This window comes from Lagopus leucura, unplaced genomic scaffold (assembly GCF_019238085.1).
Source record: "Lagopus leucura isolate 7727_CA_CO unplaced genomic scaffold, USGS_WTPT01 Super-Scaffold_100060, whole genome shotgun sequence".
Classification (NCBI taxonomy): Eukaryota; Metazoa; Chordata; class Aves; order Galliformes; family Phasianidae; genus Lagopus; species Lagopus leucura.
Window position 1 is genome coordinate 247781 of NW_024962306.1, and position 20037 is coordinate 267817.

At 51.1% G+C, this 20037-nt stretch overlaps 1 protein-coding gene across 2 annotated transcripts in view; it reads left to right on the forward strand.

Annotated features, from left to right (window-relative positions):
• DLGAP4 (DLG associated protein 4) overlaps positions 1–20037 on the forward strand; it is a 132560-nt gene that overhangs the window by 46114 nt on the left and 66409 nt on the right. For both annotated transcript variants that reach the window (XM_042886649.1, XM_042886648.1), the window contains exon 2: positions 15495–15586. The gene's annotated coding sequence lies outside the window, so the exon portion shown is untranslated. The remainder of the gene's footprint in view (positions 1–15494; positions 15587–20037) is intronic.

Consider the following 20037-nt stretch of genomic DNA (forward strand, 5'->3'; position numbering starts at 1 on the left):
GCTGCTGAAAGAAAGGAGATGCAGCAGTGTCTGCTGATGCTTTGTAGGGTAAACAGTAAAGAAGAAAGAATTCAACTAAAGGTCAAAAGAAATGGTGCAACGTTTGGAGATTTTCCAGTTGGGAAGTAATACAGAAGCACAGGTGAGCACAGAAGGTGCTGCAACTCCTTGTAGAGGGAGCAGGGCTGTTAAACCCAGGGGCTGCTTTCGTCTCTTCTCTGTGAGGTGTAATGGAAATGGAGAAATGAATCCCTTCCTTTATTAGGCTCTTTAAAATCTCTGTGGGCTGCATTTCTTTCTGGGTTTCAGATGGAACATTAAGAAACTGGAGACAGAAAATGCCTTTCAAAACAACAAGCACTGAGATATTTTACCCATATATTTTATTCCAGGCAGGATAAAGCATGTCATCACAAATTACAAGAACACAGCCAAGGTATTTGGTCTGCACAGCTTGGGACCACTGGCAGAGGACTGCCAGAAAGTGGGGGTTAGAAGGTGAAGCTAGCCATGGTCACAGCTACAAGTAGGATGGGCTCCTTAGATAACATCTTGGCCCAGCCCAGGATGTGGGCTTGTCACAAGTGTGGCTGGGTGGCATCCTCCCACAGGGCCTGCTGTGGGAGCAGAAATGGTCTCTCTTCTCCCTGAAGACTCCAAGGCTGAGAAGAACTCATGAAGCTCCCAGCACAGCTTATCATGTCGTTCTGGGTTTGTGCCTTTTTTGTAAACCAACGGGCCAGTAGGTATGCAACAGCCACAGCTGCACTTCGTTTGTTAGGGTGAATTCCAAAGGCTGCGAATCCTCTGGGTCTGAAGATGCAAGATGAGCACCTCCTCTGCTGGGCAAGAGGAGAAACTCTTGCCAAGAATGGGGTCAGGCTGTAGCATATAACACTGTGAGGGTGCCCTGGGCAGCACGAGCACTCGTGAGGCAGAAAGCATGGCGGCTACCAACCCACTGACCTCAAGAGGGGCTGCAGAAAACTGTGCCGTTCTCCCTTGAACACTGAGGCCATATTGTGTTGTTGCTTTGTGAATTCATAGCGCCAGGATGATCGTGCTTCAGCAGGAATAAATTTCAGCAATAAGGAGAGGTAATTGCAATTAGAACGTTTGTTACAGAAGTGGCAGTGCCGATGGCGTGGGGGGGTTCATGTGAAGCCATACATGACAGAAGAGACAGAAAGGACTGCAGCTTTCCATTTGGCATTCATCAGGCAAGGAGAGGGTATCGAGGCAGGCTCCCCATGGCGTGCACACAGGAATCTGAGACTCAGCCCTGCCCTGTCATCTGCTTGTGCCTGTCTCCCCCCTCCAATGCTTGCTGCTGGCTGGGGAAGCAATGCCACACCTCTTCTTCTCAACCCAAAACCCAACGCCAGCCTGCAGGCCTGTGAGCCTCACTGCACCACGCCGTTCAGGAGGGACTGGAGGATGCCTTTGTGTGATGCCAGCAGGAGAGCTGGGAGAAGTGGAATTTTTCAGCCTTTTTTTTTTTTAAAGTAAGAATAAAAAACCACAACTCTATTTTTAAGACCATTTGAGGAGCTCACCTGCCACACTGAGCAGGTCGATACTGCTGTCGTTTGAAGGCCAAATGCTTTATGTCAATACTTTCCTCCAGGATGCCTCAGCAGCACTGCCAGCTTCCTTTCATTTTAGTCTAATGTTATGATATTTATAAAATTTCATCGAAGCTGGCAGTGAAAACCTTTATTTCATCCCAAATTAATGTGTTGGGTTTTTTTTCACTTTCCAACTGACTGGGGAAAAGGAATGCTAATTTTAGTGCTACTGAGCTCTGCATTACTTTTTCCCAGCTTGTTGGTGTGTCCATGACCTCTGGACCTCTCCCACTGTGGGAAAAGCCACTAGGGATGCCAGACCCTCTGCAGCAAACTCTAGGGGGATCCTTCCAGCAGACAGACAAAAGGGCCGCTGCGCCCACTGCAGCGCAGTGCTGTGATCAGTGGCACAGTCTGTTTGGAGGCTGTAATTACAGGTGTTTGCCAGGGATTGGTGCTGGGTCTGGCCTCATTCAGTTTCTTCATCAGTGACGTGTATGAAGACATAAAGTCCACCCTCGGCAAGTCTGCTGGGGATACAGAGCTGGGAGGAGTGCCTGGTGCACCAGAAGGCCGTGCTGCCATGTAGCGAGAGCTGGGCAGACTGAGTTAGGCAGGGAGGAACCTGATGAGGTTCTGCAAGGGCAGGTGTAGGATCCTGCACTGGGAGAGGAATCACCACGTGTACCAGTGCAGGCTGGGGCTGAGCAGCTGGAGAGCAGCTCTGCAGAGAAGGCCCGGGTGTCCTGTGGATAACAGAGCCAGCAGTGGGCCGTGGTGGCCAAGAAGGCCAGCGGTACATTACAAAGAGCCTGGCCAGAAGGGGGAGGGAGGTGCTCCTCCCTCTGTGCTCTGCCTTCGGGAGGCCACATCTGGAGCACTGTGCCCAGTTCTGGGCTCCCCAGTTCAAAAATAACAGGGATCTCCTAGTGGAGGACCAGAAAGATGATGGAGGGCCTGGAGCATCTCCTGTGTGAGGGAAGGCTGGGAGCCCTGGGGCTTTTCAGCCTGGGGAAGAGAAGGTTGAGGGGCGATCTGATCAATGCTTATCAGTATCCATAAGGTGAGGGGCAAACAGATGGGGCCAGGCTCTGCTCAGCGGTGCTCAGAGACAGGACAAGGGGCAATGGGCACAAACTGGAACACGGGAAGTTCCATCTGAACACAAGGAAGAACTTCTCTGTAGTGAGTGCCCGAGTCCTGGCACAGGCTGTGCAGAGAGGTGCTGGGTTCTCCTTCTCTGGAGATACCCAAACCCACCTGGATGCTTTCTTGTTTGACCTGCTCTGGGTAACCTGCTTTAGGGAGATGGGACTGGGGAGCTCCAGAGGTCCTTTCCAACCCTTACGATTCTGTTATTCTGTGATTCTCCTCACAGAGGAGCTGGTCTTCATCTTCCATCATGTTCCATCATGGCAGTCTGTGCAGACGACAAGGCTCTTCTTCTTCCTCTCTTTCTGCTTCAGAATTACTCTCATACATTTCTGCAACACTGCCTGTTCTGCCCTCTGCTCCAGCTCCTCCACTCTCTGTCCACCCTCCAACGTGTGAGCACTCCAGCTCATTGCCTGGAACACATCTCCACTGACTCACGAAGCCTGCAGTGTTCAACAGGAAGAGTGGGGTAGCTGGCATGACCTGCCTGTTTCGCCTGTCTGGTATCTGTTGGCCCATCCTTTATGTTTATCAGGCATCTAAAATAAGAGTCGTGTTAATATGTCCCTTCCTCCCAGGAGTGTTAGGAGGATTAATTAGTTAATGTTTGTACAGTGCTTTGAAGATAAGTGCCAAGCGGGATGATGACAGGAGCGCAAATGGATTCTTTCATCTTGTCTCCTTCCTTTTTTCACTTGGGCTGATGCTAACAGCCAACATGTTCTTCCTTTGCTAGGGCACCAGGTGGGAATAGTGTTGCCTTATGTGGCAGATCAGGGTGAAGAGACAGCGTTTGGGCAGGAATTAGCAGTGAGGAGTGAATAAAAGAAGAAAAGAGGAGGTGAATAGCTGGAGAAAGCACTGGGTTCAGCTCCCCTACAAGTCTGCTGTGCCCACTGCCCAAAACGGCAGCTAGGCAATGGACAGAAGAATTAAAGGAGTGCTTAGGGTGCAAAGATCATGGGGACCCTGGTTAGAAGTCCAAGTCCCAGACACCAGGCAAAGAGACCAGGGGAACAATAAGCTCAACACACTGTTCCCGAGATCATCAGCTGCTGTGAACGCCTCACCAACTGCAGCTCCATTTTCCTGTCCCAGTTTTGCCCAGGAAACCTGCATGGCTGCATGCAGGTCCCAGCATGGCCCAAGCAGTGAGCTGTGTCCCACAGCTCCATCCGCTGCCCACTGATTCACTGAGCAAGAACTATGCCCCAGGTTGGAGGGGGGATGGCAGCCCTGCCTTCTGGACATGGCCCAGCTCATGCACAGTGGGCAAATTTGCTCTTTAGCAGCTCGGTGAAACATCTACCTTTGCACAGAGGAGGAAAGGTGAACCCTCCCTGTATGTCTGAGGCTGGAATGGCATTGGACATCTCTTGGGCAGAAGAGGGGATGACGTCTTACTGGTGTGAGGCTGGTGCCAGACCTCACGTGACCTCTCAAAACCCACCATCATCCCCACCTAGGAACAGGCCTTTCTTTTCCCAGTATGACTATCCCATCCAAAGTGGCCCTGTCCTGATGCTGCTCTTACCGCCGGCCGGGCGTTGCTGCCACATCCCAGCTCTGATGGTCAGTTTGGTCTCCTGACTCTTGTTCTTGGCTTCTGCCTCAGAAGGTTTTGGTTTAATTCTACTTTTCTTATAAGCCCCATGTTTGTACAGAGATGTGAAAAAAGGACTTAACTGGCACATATGGAGAGCTGATCCAGGGTACTTCTGCCAAGCAGATCCCTTCCCAAGAGCTAGAGATAAGACATGCCCAAATGGTAGGACAGCACTGTTCTCTGGACTCCCGCTCCTCACAGGGTTTGGGCCTGATAGAGCGGCAAGCAGAGGTGAATAAGGATGGAAAGGTACTCATGGGACAGATATTTCTGGGAAGCAGCCAGAGCCTAAACCACCCCAAGAGAACTCATACAGTCATAGAATGGCTTGGAAGGAACCTTAAAGCTCATTGCTGTGCAAGTTAGCACCTGGACTTCTTCACACCATGCAGGTGCATGTGTTGGGAGGAAGGAACCTCCTGAGTCTGTGCTCAGAGCGGCTGGCCTGGCTGTGCTATGAGCCCAGGGCTGCTGCTGGGCAGCTGCCCAAGCCGGGGCAGTGGGATGGCACCTGCACTGCTCACTTAGCGCAGGTCCCAGGGACAGGCAGGCAGCAGCACCAGCACCCAGCAGCCATGTGCTGTTGTTGCCCTGCTTTGCCATCCCTCATGCCAACCTTCATCAGGGTTGCGGTTTAACTGTAGCAGGCAGCTCAGCACCCTGCAGCAGCTCTCTTGCTCTCGCCAGGTGGGAGGAAGGACAGAATGGAAAGGGAAAAGTTCGAGAACTCAGGGGTTGAGATGGAGAGGTATGAGGTAAAGCAAAAGCCGATGCACATGAAAAGCAAAACAAGGAATTTGTTCCCTACTTCCATCTGCTGGCAGGTGTTCAGCCATTTCCAGGAAAGCAGGGCTCATCACTTTTAATGGTTTCTCAGGAAGACAAGCCCCATTGCCCCCTCCTCCTTCTTTCCCTCGGTTTTATTGTTCATCATGATGCCAAATGGCCACAGGACATCCCTTTGGCCACTTTGGGTCAGATGTCTTGGTTCTGCCTGCTCCAGCTTCTCGTGCACCTCCAGCTCCCTGCTGGTAGGGCAACATGAGAAGCTGAAATGTCCTTGACTCAGTGTAAGCACTGCTCTGCAGAGCTGGAACATCTCTGTGTTATCAACATTATTTTCATCAAAAGTGCAACACACCGCATCTTATGAGCCTCTAGGAAGAAAATTAACTGCCCCAGCCCAAACCAGGACAAGTGAGTGCTGAGACTTCAGTTGCTGAAATTTGGGTCTTATTAAAACTGTGTGATTTTGGAATCACTGGCCGCTTTTCATGACAGGTCCAGGATGTTTATTGTCAGCATCTCTTTCTGTGAGGCCAGTGCCCTTCACTCACCAACACCACACTTCCTCTTGGACAACTGAGCATCATGGAAAGGATGAGATGTTCTTGTGCTGAGTGGCAATGCAGGAATGAATTTCACCGACGTGGCCCCATTTCCTTATTTATTCCAAAATAAGCAAAAAGAAGACAGACTCTACTTGTTTCACCAAATTTCTTTTGGTCATTTATGCAAAAAGACCCCAAAAGCATCCAGCTCTTAGGAGCACAGCAGACATCCTCATCCCAGTGCCCTTTAGGGGAAGATGAGGCAGAGTTTTCCTGCCCGAGTTGGACAAGTTCAGCACATTGGGCTTAAATTTCAGGCTAGAGAATTCCCAGCCATCGTGCCCTGGTCCTGGCTCCATCTGGTTGTACATCAGTAGGTGATGAGCTACAGTTTTATGTTTTGTGCGGGAATACATGTTGCAGCTAGTGATGTTAATTAAGTGGTAACTAGGCTGATGGAGATTTATTTTCCAGCTTCTTGCTAGAAACTGGTTATACACAGCTGGGAAATTGAAAATTGACCTCTGGCTCATTTTCTCTCTTCTCCAAAGCAGCAATTAATTATTGCAGCAGAAGCTATGGGACTGGCTTGTCCACACAGGGCTCACAGAAGTTGGACCTCATCTCTCTCCATTGCAGACCCTGAACCAGGTGGTCAGGCCTGAGGATGGCTGGGGGCAGCCTGGGGTGGTTTTCCAGTGCCTCTGCCTCGTCTTCCTCCTGATCCCCAGCCTAGGCATCCCCAGGGAAAGGCAGGCTGTTCACAGCCAAGGTGATCTCACAGCCTGGAAAAGCAGGAACGCGATGTGCAAAGGGGGCAGAAAGTGCAGCTCTGCAGTCACCGCAGTGCTCAGGGCATTCAATGCTACATCCCCTGTAGCAGCTCAGTGACTGGCAGAGTTCAGGAGAAATGGGTTCTTTTGCTGCTTCTGTGGCCAACCTTCCCTGTCCCGTGCCTTAGTTTCTCCTGAGTTCTGGTGAAGGTTTAAGAATGATGATGATTTGGGCACTTAACAAGGTTTACCTGTGTGCCACAGAAGAGGTCAGCAGCGCTCACTCCAGAACCAGTGGCTCCAGTTGGTAGAGGATGCCCTGTTTTTCCAAGCCTGTGCAGCATGAACTGCCTCTTGACATGTTTTCCTCCCTTAGCTTTGCACACAGTGTTTCTGTCTGTGTAACACAGCAGGCTGGAGTGTGGGGACAGTGGAGCCCTGAGACCTACTTGCCTATGTGGAGCCTATGGGGCACCGCATGGACATCTGCCTCTCTCCGGGGCTGGGTGTGTGATGGGACTAACTCTGCTCCCACACTGCTCTCTGTCTGCAAGTGGAGGGATACTTCCAAGGAATGCAAGGAAGCAGCAGCTACCTGGAACAGGACCAAAGGGCTTTAAAGGGCTTTACAGCACATTTTAGCACTGAGGGCCATAGGCTTCATCTACTCCCTGCTCAACCAGCAGCCTCAGCCAGCAGCCTGGGAAGGGAGACAATAAGTGTCAGTCAGGCTTTGGGGTACTCTTAACCCTTGTGTTTCAGGTGGCCAGCAAACAAAGTCCCAGCCCACGCACCGTCACCTGTTTAGTGCCCCAAAACGGCACAGCAGTTGCTGCTAATGCTTTTATAATCTGCTTTCTTCAGGATGACTGTTCCCACAAGAAAGGGAGGGGGAGGCATGATTAATTTTCATTAGCCTTGTAAATAATAAGCTTGTTTCCGCTAGTTGTGCCCTGTAATTAGGGTTCTGGTTCCAGGGCCCTGCAGAAGGAAGCGGAGACTTGAGAGTGACTCACAGAGGGCGGGCAAGCAGCCATCCCTGGGAGTGGGTGGGAGTGAGGAGCAGGAGGGGAAAGTCCCCCCAGAAGAACTGCAGCCTGAGGTTGGCACATCTCCTTCAACCAAGCCATCATGAGAGCAAAACCTCTGGTTTAGGGCTGGCAGCACCCAACCCGGACGGTTGGATGTTGAATATGATGGAAGGTGGTATCTGGAGTGTGGTGACACAGAGGTGAGGCAGAAGTAGCACCTGTGTATTTGCATTGAAGCTGGTGCTGGAGAGCTAACAGCCATCAGCACCAAAACACATAACTTCTGTCTGTGAGCACAGGGAAATCATACTTGTGAACCACAGAGGAAAAAATGTGACAGCTGAGGGCACCACTGTGCGCCCACGTGAGTGACCACCGTGGAGGTGGGCCGTCTCTGGGGGAAATGTGCAGCCTGGGGGAGCTCCACACCTGGGGGGAACAAGAGGGGGATCCCAAAGCACTTCTCTGGTGCCAGTTGCTTCAGAAAACCAATTGAAGATATAATGGTAGGAGAACCTGCAAGAAGCACATTTTTCCTAAATTTGTGTGTGCAGTTCCCCCACCCAGTCTCTGGGAGCTGCACGCCTGTGGTTTGCCCTTCCATGCTCAGCTGTGGACATCTTGTGCTCCTCCACCGAGCATTTGTGACAGGCAGACCCTGCCCTGTGCCGGGCGGCGGTGCCATGCACACCTTGAGGTCTGCTGCTCTCCCCCACAGGGAGCACACATCTCCCTGCCGCCCCCATTTTCTTTTTCCATAGCTTTCCCAAGGCTGCATGATTCCGTCTGTTGCTGGATCCCACACAGCCGCGCGCACCCTGCCAGCAGGATATGCGTGGACACGGGGCTGTGGCTTAGCCACAGATGGAGGTGGCAAAGGAATGATTCCCGCAGCACTTGGCCACATGTGATTCATTCCCTTCACCCGACGTATCATTACTTCTTGGAATGCCTCTGTCCCTGTCTCTGAACGTCGTGTTTCCTGGGGTGACAGCTCCCCAGGGCAGCCGGTGGTTGCAGCACGTTAGGCCAGAGCAGAGGTGACACAGCCACTGCAACAGATGTAGTCAGAGCTGGCAGCATCTTTTAGAGCTGTAGCAGTCCTCAGGCAGTGTGTGGAGGGCAGGGGCAGCAGTGCAGAGGCATTGATGTCTCCACTGCCACGACGTAGACATCACAAGGACAAACGTAAGAAAGTTACAAAAGGAAAAAAAGAAGATTGAAATAGATGCGGATGTTTCTGCCCACATGAGGGGAAAAGCAGTCCCTGGGACTTCTGATAAATGGTGATGTCTGAGGCATCGCCTTCATGGGGCACCCACAGGACTTTCCCATCCCAGTGTGCACATGATCCCCCCCCACAAGGCTTTCTGCTCTCTCTGGTGCTGCTCATGGGCTGTTGAAGTCTCACTGCCCCTCGGGTGGCCGAACCACCCCTGTGCACTGCAAGGCCACACAGCAGCCACTAGCGAAGGGCAGAGCTGCTTTCCAGGTGTGAGGAGATGCTGCCATGCTGCTCACACCCACACAGAGGACATTTGCAGCCATGCACGCACATGTGCATGTTTCCTCTCCTGAGCTGGCCATTCTCTGCTTTGCAGCCCTTGTTCCAGCTGATGCAGAGGCTGCAGGTGGATGTTCCTTTTCCCTGTGTGTCTGGTGTTACTTCTGGCAGCATTCATGCTTTCCTTGGATGTGAGTACAGAGGTGTCTGGGAAGGAACATGGATTCTTGCAAGAGGTGATGTCTGAGTGACAGAGCACTCAGTAGTGCACTCTTATGGATGGGACATACTTTCTCTTGGATTCATCTCAGGAATTAGGGGAGAGAGAAGCCTGCTAGAAAATGCCAGAGAAAAGTATTCACTGCATGGGAAAGGATGCTGCAAGCATCCTTCTGGCACCGACGTTCTGTCTGTAGGATGGCGACCTGAGCCAGCGCCGTGTCTGTCACCTGTGCCAGGCTTCTAGGAGAGAGACTAACAGGCTGAGCAAATGCAGCCTGGTATTTCTCCTTCCATCCCCTGAGCTGAACTGTACCTGCATCCTTGCATTTCCCAGCCTTCCATGGGAAGCAAGGCTGTCTCTCACGCTGCTGGCTGTATCTCCAATCATCCCATGCTGGCCGTAGGTTCACATCTCAAACTCAGATCTTGCAGCACATGGGAGAAGGGAGGCTCCCAAAATTTCATACTCCCACAGGGCACCGCTGGTGTGGCTTTGTCCTCTCCCACAGGACCCACGAATGAGTGTTCCTGCAGACTGCAAGAGACTGGAATCACTGAGCAGGAGATCCCCAACCTCTCCACAAAACAAAGCTGGAACTGGAGTTCCCCACTGACTTTCCTGTTTGGTTAGAGGATCTGGCATTTGTTCCCTCCTAGCCAAGGGACTAATCAGTACCAGGATGACTATTCCATCTGACGCTGTTCTGCATCTGTGATACTTTTCATTTAAGAAAAGAAAATATATCTTAAGTCTAGTTTGTCTCCTGGAAGACATCAGGCACGAAGTCAGATGTCCTGAGCTCCTGTAACTCCCCCATTTGTTGCAGTGCCTTAACCCAAAAATGCAGCCTCTTTTCCAAAGGTAATAGCAGCTGAGGTAAAAATCCCTGAAGTCATCTATCCTTCAGGTCTTGGAACTGTGTTTGAACTAAATATTGTGGCAAAAACCTTCCGGGTAACTTGAACTTTTGCCCATGGTGGAGAATGCACTGCTGCACTCAGTGGTCCTTGTAACACTCAGACACTCTCGTTTTTTAAAAATAAAACTCCATCTAGGGAGTCGTGCAGTTCTCAGCACAGCTCACTTCAGTTAAGTTCCTCATAGCAAGGGAGCCTCTTTTCCATGCACCTCCATGCAGCCAGGCACACCAAGGTGAGCCGGTGGGTTGTGGAAGGCTCCGTATGTTTACCACGTCCTTGCTTTTTCTGCTAGGACACATCTGTGAGCATTTGTAAGCGTGTGCTTTACAGATAGGTATGACTCAGAATGCTGACCTTGCCCTTTACCAGCACCGTGACATTCAACATCCCTCTTTGCACCCTCATTCATTCCTAAAGGTGTTGACTTCTTTAACATTTGCTGATTTTAGCACTCCAATTGTGCTAGTCAGACTTCAGGAGCACAACTAGGTCAAATTTGTGCCCATCTGACAGCAGAGTGTATTATCTAAGCTCCTTGTCCTCAGTGTGACAGCAGTTACAGAATTCCTTCAAGTTTCTTGCTGTCTGGAACTTATTTGCTTATCAAAATCACGACATCACTCTGAAGAATTCCCTCCTAATTCCCTTCTTCTCTGCTTCATACCCTGCGCTGAGTCTGTCCTGCTCCCTCTTTGATTCCCAGCCCCTCAGAGGAAGATCTCCCGTCGTGAGCAGCATCTCCTGGTCTGTCGCATCACACCAGCCCCATCTCCCTCCCTCATGCTTCCTGCTGGGTGCCTGCAGAGACATGAAGACTCCTCAGGGCAGCTTCCCCTGCATGCCCTACCATTGCAGCAGCAACTGCCTGGGAGATGCCTCAGTACTGCAGATCAGGGAATCCTTCTGTCGTGGCTGCCCAGCCTCTGGTGGTTGGGGTCCCTCTGTGGGTTCCTGCTGGGTGCCTCAGTTTTGCTCCATCTGCCATGTTGCCACCAGGAACCTCTGAGCTGCTTCCGTGCCAAGAATTGATCCCCTCCACCCACAGGAAATCATGGCCTCTTCTCTCTGGTTGCTGGCTTGCCCAGGCTTCTCTCCAGCCAGGCAGAGCAGACCCCAGTTATGTGGTAATTCAGTAAATTCATTAAACAAAATTCAATGGAGAAACTTACTGGAAGGGAAGGTGATATATCTTTCAAGTCAAACAGATTTTAGTCACTCAGACTCTTTCTCTCCTTTTTCTCAGCTGCATCCTCACAAGCTCCAAACCACTTATACAGTTCTTTGCCAGTAACAGAAAGTTTTTCTGTACAAAAAGACAGGAGAGGAAAATTGCTGCTGAGTCTCTACTACGTCTCTTAGGTTCCTCTTGGTTAACATTGATGGGGATTTGGGGCCAGACTTTTAGGCCCTTTCAGGAATTCCTTTCAGGAATTATGGGTGGGTGTTCTGCTACAGCATCTTGCTTCCTTTGATTGCCATAAATCTTAGGCACGATTGGTGCTCATTGTCTTTGTGTCCTTGTTTAGGGTATCTTCCTGTTAGGAGAGCAGGAAGAGCACGCTGTATGTGCTGTAACCTTGTTTCCCTCCTCCCATGACCCGAACACAACTCTTCTGCTGACAAGTCATCTGTGTGGGGAGCTTTGCAGAGCACAGCCGTCTGGGTTTGGAGCAAGGAACGCACTGTGCTCCCTGTGGCTCAGCAGGACGTTGACACTCTTCCCACCCTTGCTCTGTTGTTTTCTCTGGTGCTTTAACACAGAGATTTTTCCATTCTCACCTCCCTCAGACCCACCTTAGTACTGGCTACAGATCTCTTCCTTTATGAACACCCATATCTCATGTGCACTCTCTGCTCTCTACACAGCACCATTTTTCCACTCTTTTTTTCCCTTGCCTGCAAGGAAGTGACAGCTCTCAAGTCAGGCCTCAAGCATCCTCTGTATGAAATTTAGTTCTTTCTCGGAGACGCAAAGGAGTTCAATCTATTTGTTTTATCCAGATAAGTGGTTCTAGGATTAAGGTACAAGAACACCCAGGCATTTGTTTTCATTTCTGCTCCTGAAATCGCACAGAGAGACACTGCGGGCTATCTTGTAAGGGAGAGCAGGCCAGAGGCTTGTAAGGACGGTGCCCGAACTTGCGGTCCGCCGCTCTCGGAGCCGGAGATAGCCGTTTACGTGCCGTGGGTGACAGCGGAGGAGCGGAGCGCCGCGCCGGCAGCCGGCAGGAGATGCGCTGCGCGGTGCTGCCCTCCCGTGCCGCTCTCCGTGGTGCTGCAGAGGGACAGGCGGCGGGCGGCGGAGCCCTCAGCCCCGTGAGAGCTGTGGAGGGCGGGACCTCGGCCTGGGCCTGCGTGCCCTCAGCCGTCACCCTGCCGACACAGTGCGGCCTCAAACACAAGCAGATCGGTTTCTCCAGTCCTGACGGGACCGGGTTGATGATCGTGAGGATGCTGAAGAGGCGCTGTCAAGGCTCTGGATAACAGCAGGCTTATTTGCTCTATTTAGGTGCCAGCAAAGCTGTGGGGTGGCTCTGGATGAGATAAAGTGAGAGCAGCCCTGAAGGGGGCTGGCAGAAGGAGTGAGGCCAAGCAAAGACCAGGAGGTGACCAGATTTCTCCAGGAAGGTTTGGCCGCAGAATGCCTGAGGCCTTAGGTCACCAAAACTGTCTTGAACCCTGTGGGGAAGGAAGATCTGTTCATCAGCAGGACAGATCTCAGCAAACAGCAGAATAGGAAGTCTGGGATCCAGCCTGCCCTTGCATTTCCCCTCGGTCTGGAGACTTCTTGCCTGTGGTACCACCACCACAGAAGTCTCCTTCCATAAGGCCTCTTCAGTTCTGCTCCCTCCAAGAGCAGCCACGATATGAGCAAGCTGCTCCTGAGAATGCAATAAGGAGGGGGACGGTAGAGGTGGATGTAGCTAATGTAACGCTATTGTGCTGGCAGCACAATTGTTCATTCGCTTTTCCTTGGGGTGTCGATGCTGTTATTAATTAAAGGTAATTATAGCACTGCTTGTTCGGTCTAACAGTAACATGCAAAGACAAAGCAGTGTTGCAGAAAAAAAAAAAAAAAAAGAAGTCTACTTTCACCTTTTGTTTTGAGAAACCTGCAAGGTGCATGGAGACAGCATGGGTTCTGCTCCTGCTGCCCATCACAGCCCCTATGTGCCCTGGATCCCAAGGTCAGCACCATTCCTATGTGTACAATGGGATACTCTGAGAGTGCTGGTGACAGACACCAGGGGGAATGGTAGCCCTGGGAACAGATGCTTGCAGCACAAGTATGCAGTGATACAGGATGCTGGGCAGCAGTGGTGCCTATTTGTGCAGTGGGGGATGATGATAACATTGCTACCATATGCTGGTTACTTTAATGATGGACACTGGTGGCTCTAGTGACATACAGTGTCACCCTTTGTAACAGTACTAGTGGCACTAGAGCTGGAGAGCAATAACTGCTGCTGGATACTGGTCGCACAGATACTGATGCTGTGAATGGATGTGGGTGGCACCAAGCACAGATACTGGCTGTTCTAATGGCAACTGCAGGTTCTGTATGTCTAGATTACTGTCTCAAACCTAACCCAACTCACCAGTAACTGGAGATTACTTGTGAGGGGAGAGTTTTGAAAAAGTTAGTGTCAATGCAATTACTGCTGCATGGCCACCTGAACTGTGCAGACTTGTCACACCTAGTTTTATTGCATGCACACAGCTTTATATTTAGTACTAGGCAGTGGCCAGCTGGCAGCAACTTGAAACCTCATTCACATCTTGGGATTGTGTGAGCTTTGGGTATGGAATTGTGCCTTGTCTTCAAGAGCCAATGCCTCTACAACAAAGGTCTCCTTGGTTGGGCAGAAGCATGTTTGCTGAGGCTCCTGGATAGAACTTCTGTCTCTGGGTTTCACAGCTGAGTACCCACTAGCAGCTAGGAACTCAGAACAGGCACTTTGGTGTAGAATGCTGGTGACCTTTGGGGATGGGCATGACAAATAACAGCCGTCTCCTTCTTGGCTCTCCCAAGACGACTGCCTTTCCTACAGCCATTTCCTCTGCATTTTTGTGGACTCAAGTGGTGCAGAACTAGTGGGAAGAGGAAGAGGATTTGTACCAGATTAGGAGGATCTGATTTTTCTAGGAAAATTCTTTTCTCTGTTGGGATATCCATTAGGACTTTCCCAGTGCCTCTGGAATACCAAATATTCTTATCCTTCTACCTGCACTCTGTCGGTCCATCATATCCAGCCTTTTGAGACCCAAGTGCCTCCTGTGTTAGGAGCACTCTAGCTAGGAGTGAGAAGAAACGCCAGCACAGGAAGGCTGTCTCCTTGTCTGGGTTCCCATGCTGTTCCTGCCCCTTGTTGATCAGCAGGGAAAGGCTGAACGCCCCAGGCTGCCCTGGCACTGTGCCTGCATCTTCTCGGTGCGGGACAGAAAACACACGCACACAAGCCCACTTTGGAAATTAACTGATGAAAACCCCAAATAACCTTTACTCTCACTGATAAAATAACGCAACCTGTGTTGTAATGCATAGGTTTTAGAGAACACTAAGAAGTACTGTTATTTTTCCATGTATTTATTTACTTTTCTTACAGGAAGTATTTATTTTTCAGCCAGTTGCAATGTGGCTGATGATGAATGACAGTAAGGAAGGAATCACAATATTTTAGCTACAATACAGTAGCACCTAGTGACCAGATGGGAACAAATTATCATGGTCTGCTTGAGCACAAGTGTAATAGGTGAGAATAAGATGCTGATTTCAGCAGGTATATGGCTAAATGCATCAGAGGTAGCTGCCATTACAGAGCAGGTGTTCATCCCCACATCTGTCCTTCCCTCCTTTCCAGGCTCCGTTCCCCCAGGACGCTGAGCACAGTGAGGAGCACAAAGGCTGAGGCACAAAGGGTTGCAGAACCATCCCTGCTGTCCTGGAATGGATTAGAAACACAGGCAGAGATGTGGGCAACAAGGGGAGTCCTTGAAGGATTGTTTTAAGATAAAGAAGTGGGGAAGGAAAAGCCCCACAAAGGGGCTGTCCCCAGCCCTGTGCCTCCAGGCAGGAAGCCTAGGCATTTTGCATAGTCTCCTCCCCACCCAGATGATTTCTAGTCCAACAGTCCATTTGTGATGCTGAGGGACAGGAAAGCCACCTCCACACCTCCCACACAGGTATCACTGTTGCCTCCCTAGAGAGATGCCTTCTAGCACTTCCCTGGTGCCTTTGCTAGGAATTAATGATGACGACCCGGGTGTCAGTCGGAGTTGCAGTGACTTTACATAACCAGGTTTTGGGCTGGGACATTCGGCACGGAGAGTCCGTGGTGCTTTGTGACCTGAGGACATTTTCCCTTTTCTCTTTGCCTGGCAGGTCTTCATGAGGGGCGACTCGAGCCCAGAGAGAAACGCAGTGCACGGGATGCTGAATCTGGCCTAGTCCTGCAACCCAGCAAGCTGTGAGAGGTACGGCACGGCCCGGGGCAGCCTCTGGGGCTCTTCATCTCTGCTGGGGGGGACAGCTGTGTGCGTGTGGTTGGAGGGGTGGTGGCAGGGGGAGGCCGAGGCAGGAGAGCTGCCAAGGGCGTTTCAATGACAACCCTCCCTCCATCTCATAGTGAATCCTGCATCACGCCCATCACTAAATAAAGTTATGAAATCTAATACCAATTGCTATAGTAACATCACGCCTCTGCACTGACCTAGTTTGAGACAAAGGAAGTGTTCCCGCAGCTCTGAGCATGCAGGAGGCTGCAGACTAGTTTTGGTCTGTTCTCCAGAAAGAATGGCAGAGGGAGCTGCTGACTTTTCCCCACCTGCACCCCTCTGCCCCACAGGCCCTCATGCACCATGAGCTGCTTTATCTCAGGCACAAAGCAAAGCCACTGCCAGGGAGCGCCTTCATCCCACATCCTGAACACAGCTGGGGCCCCGCCAAGCTCCATCCAGACATGAAGGCAGCAGGAGCACCTGCCCTGGTACAAAGCAAGATCTCTGTAAGCTGCAGAGATCTGGTGGCACAGCAGCAGCAGTCATTGCCACGTAGTGCACCCCATAACTGCTGTGTCGTAAATAATGTTGTCTGTCCTTGTCCTGCCAGCGATCCCCACCTCACCATTACCTCTGTGCACCAGCACCAGGCTGCTGCTGGCTTTGGCAGCACGGTGAGGCAGGAGGATGTGGCCAGAAGATTGCAGTGGGGCAGTGGCACAGACAGCCATGCAGAGCGGCCTGCCTTGTGCTGTGCCACAAATGCTCACTGCAAGCGTGGAAAATCTCCATCGCTGGGAGTCACAGCATGCACTATTAGATGGAGAGCAGACATGGAGCGCTCTGCCTGCTCCATCGAGGGCTTTGCAAATGCCCACACACTCCACCTGGCCGCTTGGACAGCACTGAGCAGAAGAAATGATATTTTTTCCCAAGCTGTCTTATTAGCTGCTCTTGCAGACATGCTGGAGCATGCAGCACCACCAGCACATGCACAGAGAGCCTTGTAAGGGAGCACAGAGCTGCAGTGAGGTTTCAAACCACAGCACTCTTTGCTTGCTTCCCTGGTCCTTCCACTTCCCTTCATCAGCTTTCTTCCTGAAAACTCTCCCTTTCTTAACTTCCCTTTGTTTGTCTCATTTGACTTCCTTAATGTTTTGCATTTCCTTTTTCAGAGCAGATCGCTTCTTCTGGAGAACTTTGAAAATGTCTATTTAGGGACAATCAAATAGGTTCTAGAATTTCTTTCCCTTGAGAGTTGGTTATGTTACCAGTGGTATTTGCATGACAACAGCTTCCCCCTCTCATCTGCCTCTCCAAATTAGTCAACACCTTAAGTCAAAAATCTGCCATACTGCAATCACTGATTTTCACAGAAATTGGTTGCTCTGACACAAGAAAAGAAAAAAAAAATTGAAAAATGAGAAAAAAAATGGAAAAAACAAAGTGTGTGCAGCATACAAGGAAAAAGTTATTTCTTGTTTTGTGAAAGCTCTACCCAGACCCTACCCCTCCCCATCACCACAGTGGGCATCCAGTGCCAGCCCCAGCACTGACAGCCCTTCAGCTCGAGAGCACAGAGCCCACAGCCCCCAAGGCTCTGCCACGGCTTCAGCCCCTCGTGGTGGCCCACAGCAAGCAGCACTGCTCAGCTGCAGCACTGGGGGAAGCTCCCGGGGAGGAACAAGAAGCAGGAGGATGGAGGAAGGTCTGTGGTGCAATGAATCTTTCCGAGTAGAAGTCGGCTATTTTTATGCCTTGCGATTAGATTCTGAACTCTTTGAATCATCATTAATGCAACGCCCTGGAGGCCGGCAGCCCCCCTTGCTGAATGCCACATGAAGTGTTCCTGCTAATTCGGGGAACATTTGAAATCAGGCGTGTAGGCAGACCTACGTCACCTACAGCACAGTATACAATTTTTTAAGCTTCTAGAGGCAGGGTGAGGGGAGTCGTTTTTCTTGTGCAGGTTGCGAATCACTTCTTCCTCATCTAGCTAGCTATTAGCACGCTGCCAGGTTTCTATATATAAAAGCCACCCCTGTGTTCACAGCCAGCTAGAATGGCTGAGCTGAGGTTTATGTGGGAGATGACGGCGTGTGGGGCCATGGCAGAGCTGATGGGCAGAGGGCACAACAAGGCAGCTCTGGAGTGCCTGCAGCCCACCAGGGGTTGGTTCCTGGGCAGGACTTGTGCCTGAGCAATCCTTCATGGCCAGCCCTGCCTCAGCAGCCAAGCTTTCCTCAAAGGTTATGATGGCAAGAAGTTCCTGACCTAAATGAGTCTATGGTTTTCACTATATGCCAGCCAGGAAGCCTAGTCTCTGACTGCTTGCGGACATCACCTGGGCCAAGGTCTGGTTGTTGGGTGTCTGATGCATTTATTTGGTGGTACGTTATGTTTAAAGTCAGGATGTGACTGGTTAACGTGGCAGAGCCAAGCTGTCCCAGGAGCCGTCCACCACAGCAGCTTCCTTCTGCTCTTCAGCAAGGATGAAGCTCCTGGGCTGGCATGCAGGGTACAGCTTTGGTGTTTCCATAGGGAACAAGTCTGGAAACTGTTGGAAAGCCCTGCTGCTGTAATTCCCACCGTGTGGAGGCATGGTGGGAAGGAACAGCTGGTTCTTCAATGTCTATTGCAGCACAGAGTCCCAGCAGAGAGGCTGATTAGACCAGTGGTTCCTAACATGGCTGGTATGATGTGAGCGCTCTGTCCCCTCAGAGAGCACAGGAGCCTCCCAGACTTTGTAATTTTGACATGGGCCTTGAGTCTGTTCAGAACGGGCAAGTAACAGCCTGCGTGTAGTCACCAGTGGTCAGTGAGAACCTTCTGCTGCCATCTCCTTGCCAGGGCAAACCAGGAGTAATTTCTATGGGGAGATGGAAATGAACCTGTGTCCACTGGGCAGCTGTCCTTCTGAAGATACGGCATACAGTCTGGGGGCACACCTCCAGAAGGACATGGAGTTCATCTCCAGAGATGAGGGGCAGGAAGGTGTCTGCTCCGTGAGGAGGGCAGGCAGGACAAGACATCACAAGCTGGAGCTGCCACCAGAGGCATCCTGGCTGGATAGCAGTAACTTCAGAGGTGTTAGAGGATTGCAAAGACAGACAGATATCTCCAGGGCAGCTCTTTGGGCTTCTTCCTGAGGTGACATTTTGACATTTTCCCTCTCTGTAACTTTCTGCCAGGAGTTACAAACCATAATTGCAAGGACTCACGTCACAGTAATTCAGCAAGCACAGCCTGGCTGCTGGGTGGATGAGCAGCCAGAAGCTGGGCAGGCGTGTGGGGGCGAGGGCAGGAAAGAAAGCTAGGGAAAGCGTGCTTAGCTGGGATGCACACTGCACTCGGCTCCTCTTCTCCATCTGCTCCCTTTTGTTTATCCCCTGCTCTGTCCGGAGCTCAGGCCAGCCTAATCTCTTTGCTGTTAAAAAGAGACTGGCAAGCAAATATTTTCACTCAGTGAAGGATCTCTTACAACAGCAGAGGCTTTTCAGCTCACAGGGAAGATGTGATTCAGTCTTCCTGGAGCAGAGCAAACCATCTCCCACCAGCTCCAGCAGCCCCCCAGCCTAGCCCCATCTCCCAGCATGGCAGAGGGGCACAGCAGTCATGGGCCCTACAGGAGGGAGCAGTTGGCATTGCTCTGCCAGGGGAGGAGAGGACTCCCTGCTGAGCAGGAAGCTTCTTCAGGCAAGGCTATCATCTGCCTTATTTGAAATCTCATCTACTATTCACTCTTGGGAGCTGCAGTTGGGATGCTGCAAACAGGGACTGTAGTGCTAATGTTGCAAATCGCGCCCAAGACAAAGTAGACCCCTTTGGGACACACAGGACACGTCAGGTCATCTGCTGCACATCAGAGACCTCCGAGCATCAGCAAAAGTAGTGGGAAAGGGAAGGGGAACACAAAGAAATAGGCTGAGGGGAAGGAAGGTAATGGGCCACACTGCTTCCCCTGGGCTCAGGGATGCATCTTCTCCACGCAGCTGTTACGAGCATCTCGTAAGTAGGGCCTTCCCCTGTCAGACTGTGCTGAGGGTGTGGTGGGATGTAGCAGGGACCAGGCAGCTGTCCTGGCAGACTGCCCTTGCTCAGTTTGTGAGCTGCAGGGTCATGGATTTGGAGATTTAATTTCCAGCTTTATCATCCTTCCAAATTAAAAAAAAAAAAAAAAAAAAGAAAAAAAGAAAAAAGGTGGGAGAGAGGCTTGTTGAGCTTTTTCTTCCCCCACCTCATGTCTCGATGAAGTGCCAAGAGTTGCAGAGAGTAATTGAAATGCAATGAAAACAGTTTAATCCATCTTAAAGGGAAATCAGCTCACAGGGGATGCAACAGCAGCCACAGCAGAGTGGGCTCCAGCAGATGGGGAGCCACAACCACTCCAGCAGACCCATGTCCTGACCCACGCATGCCCAGCCTGG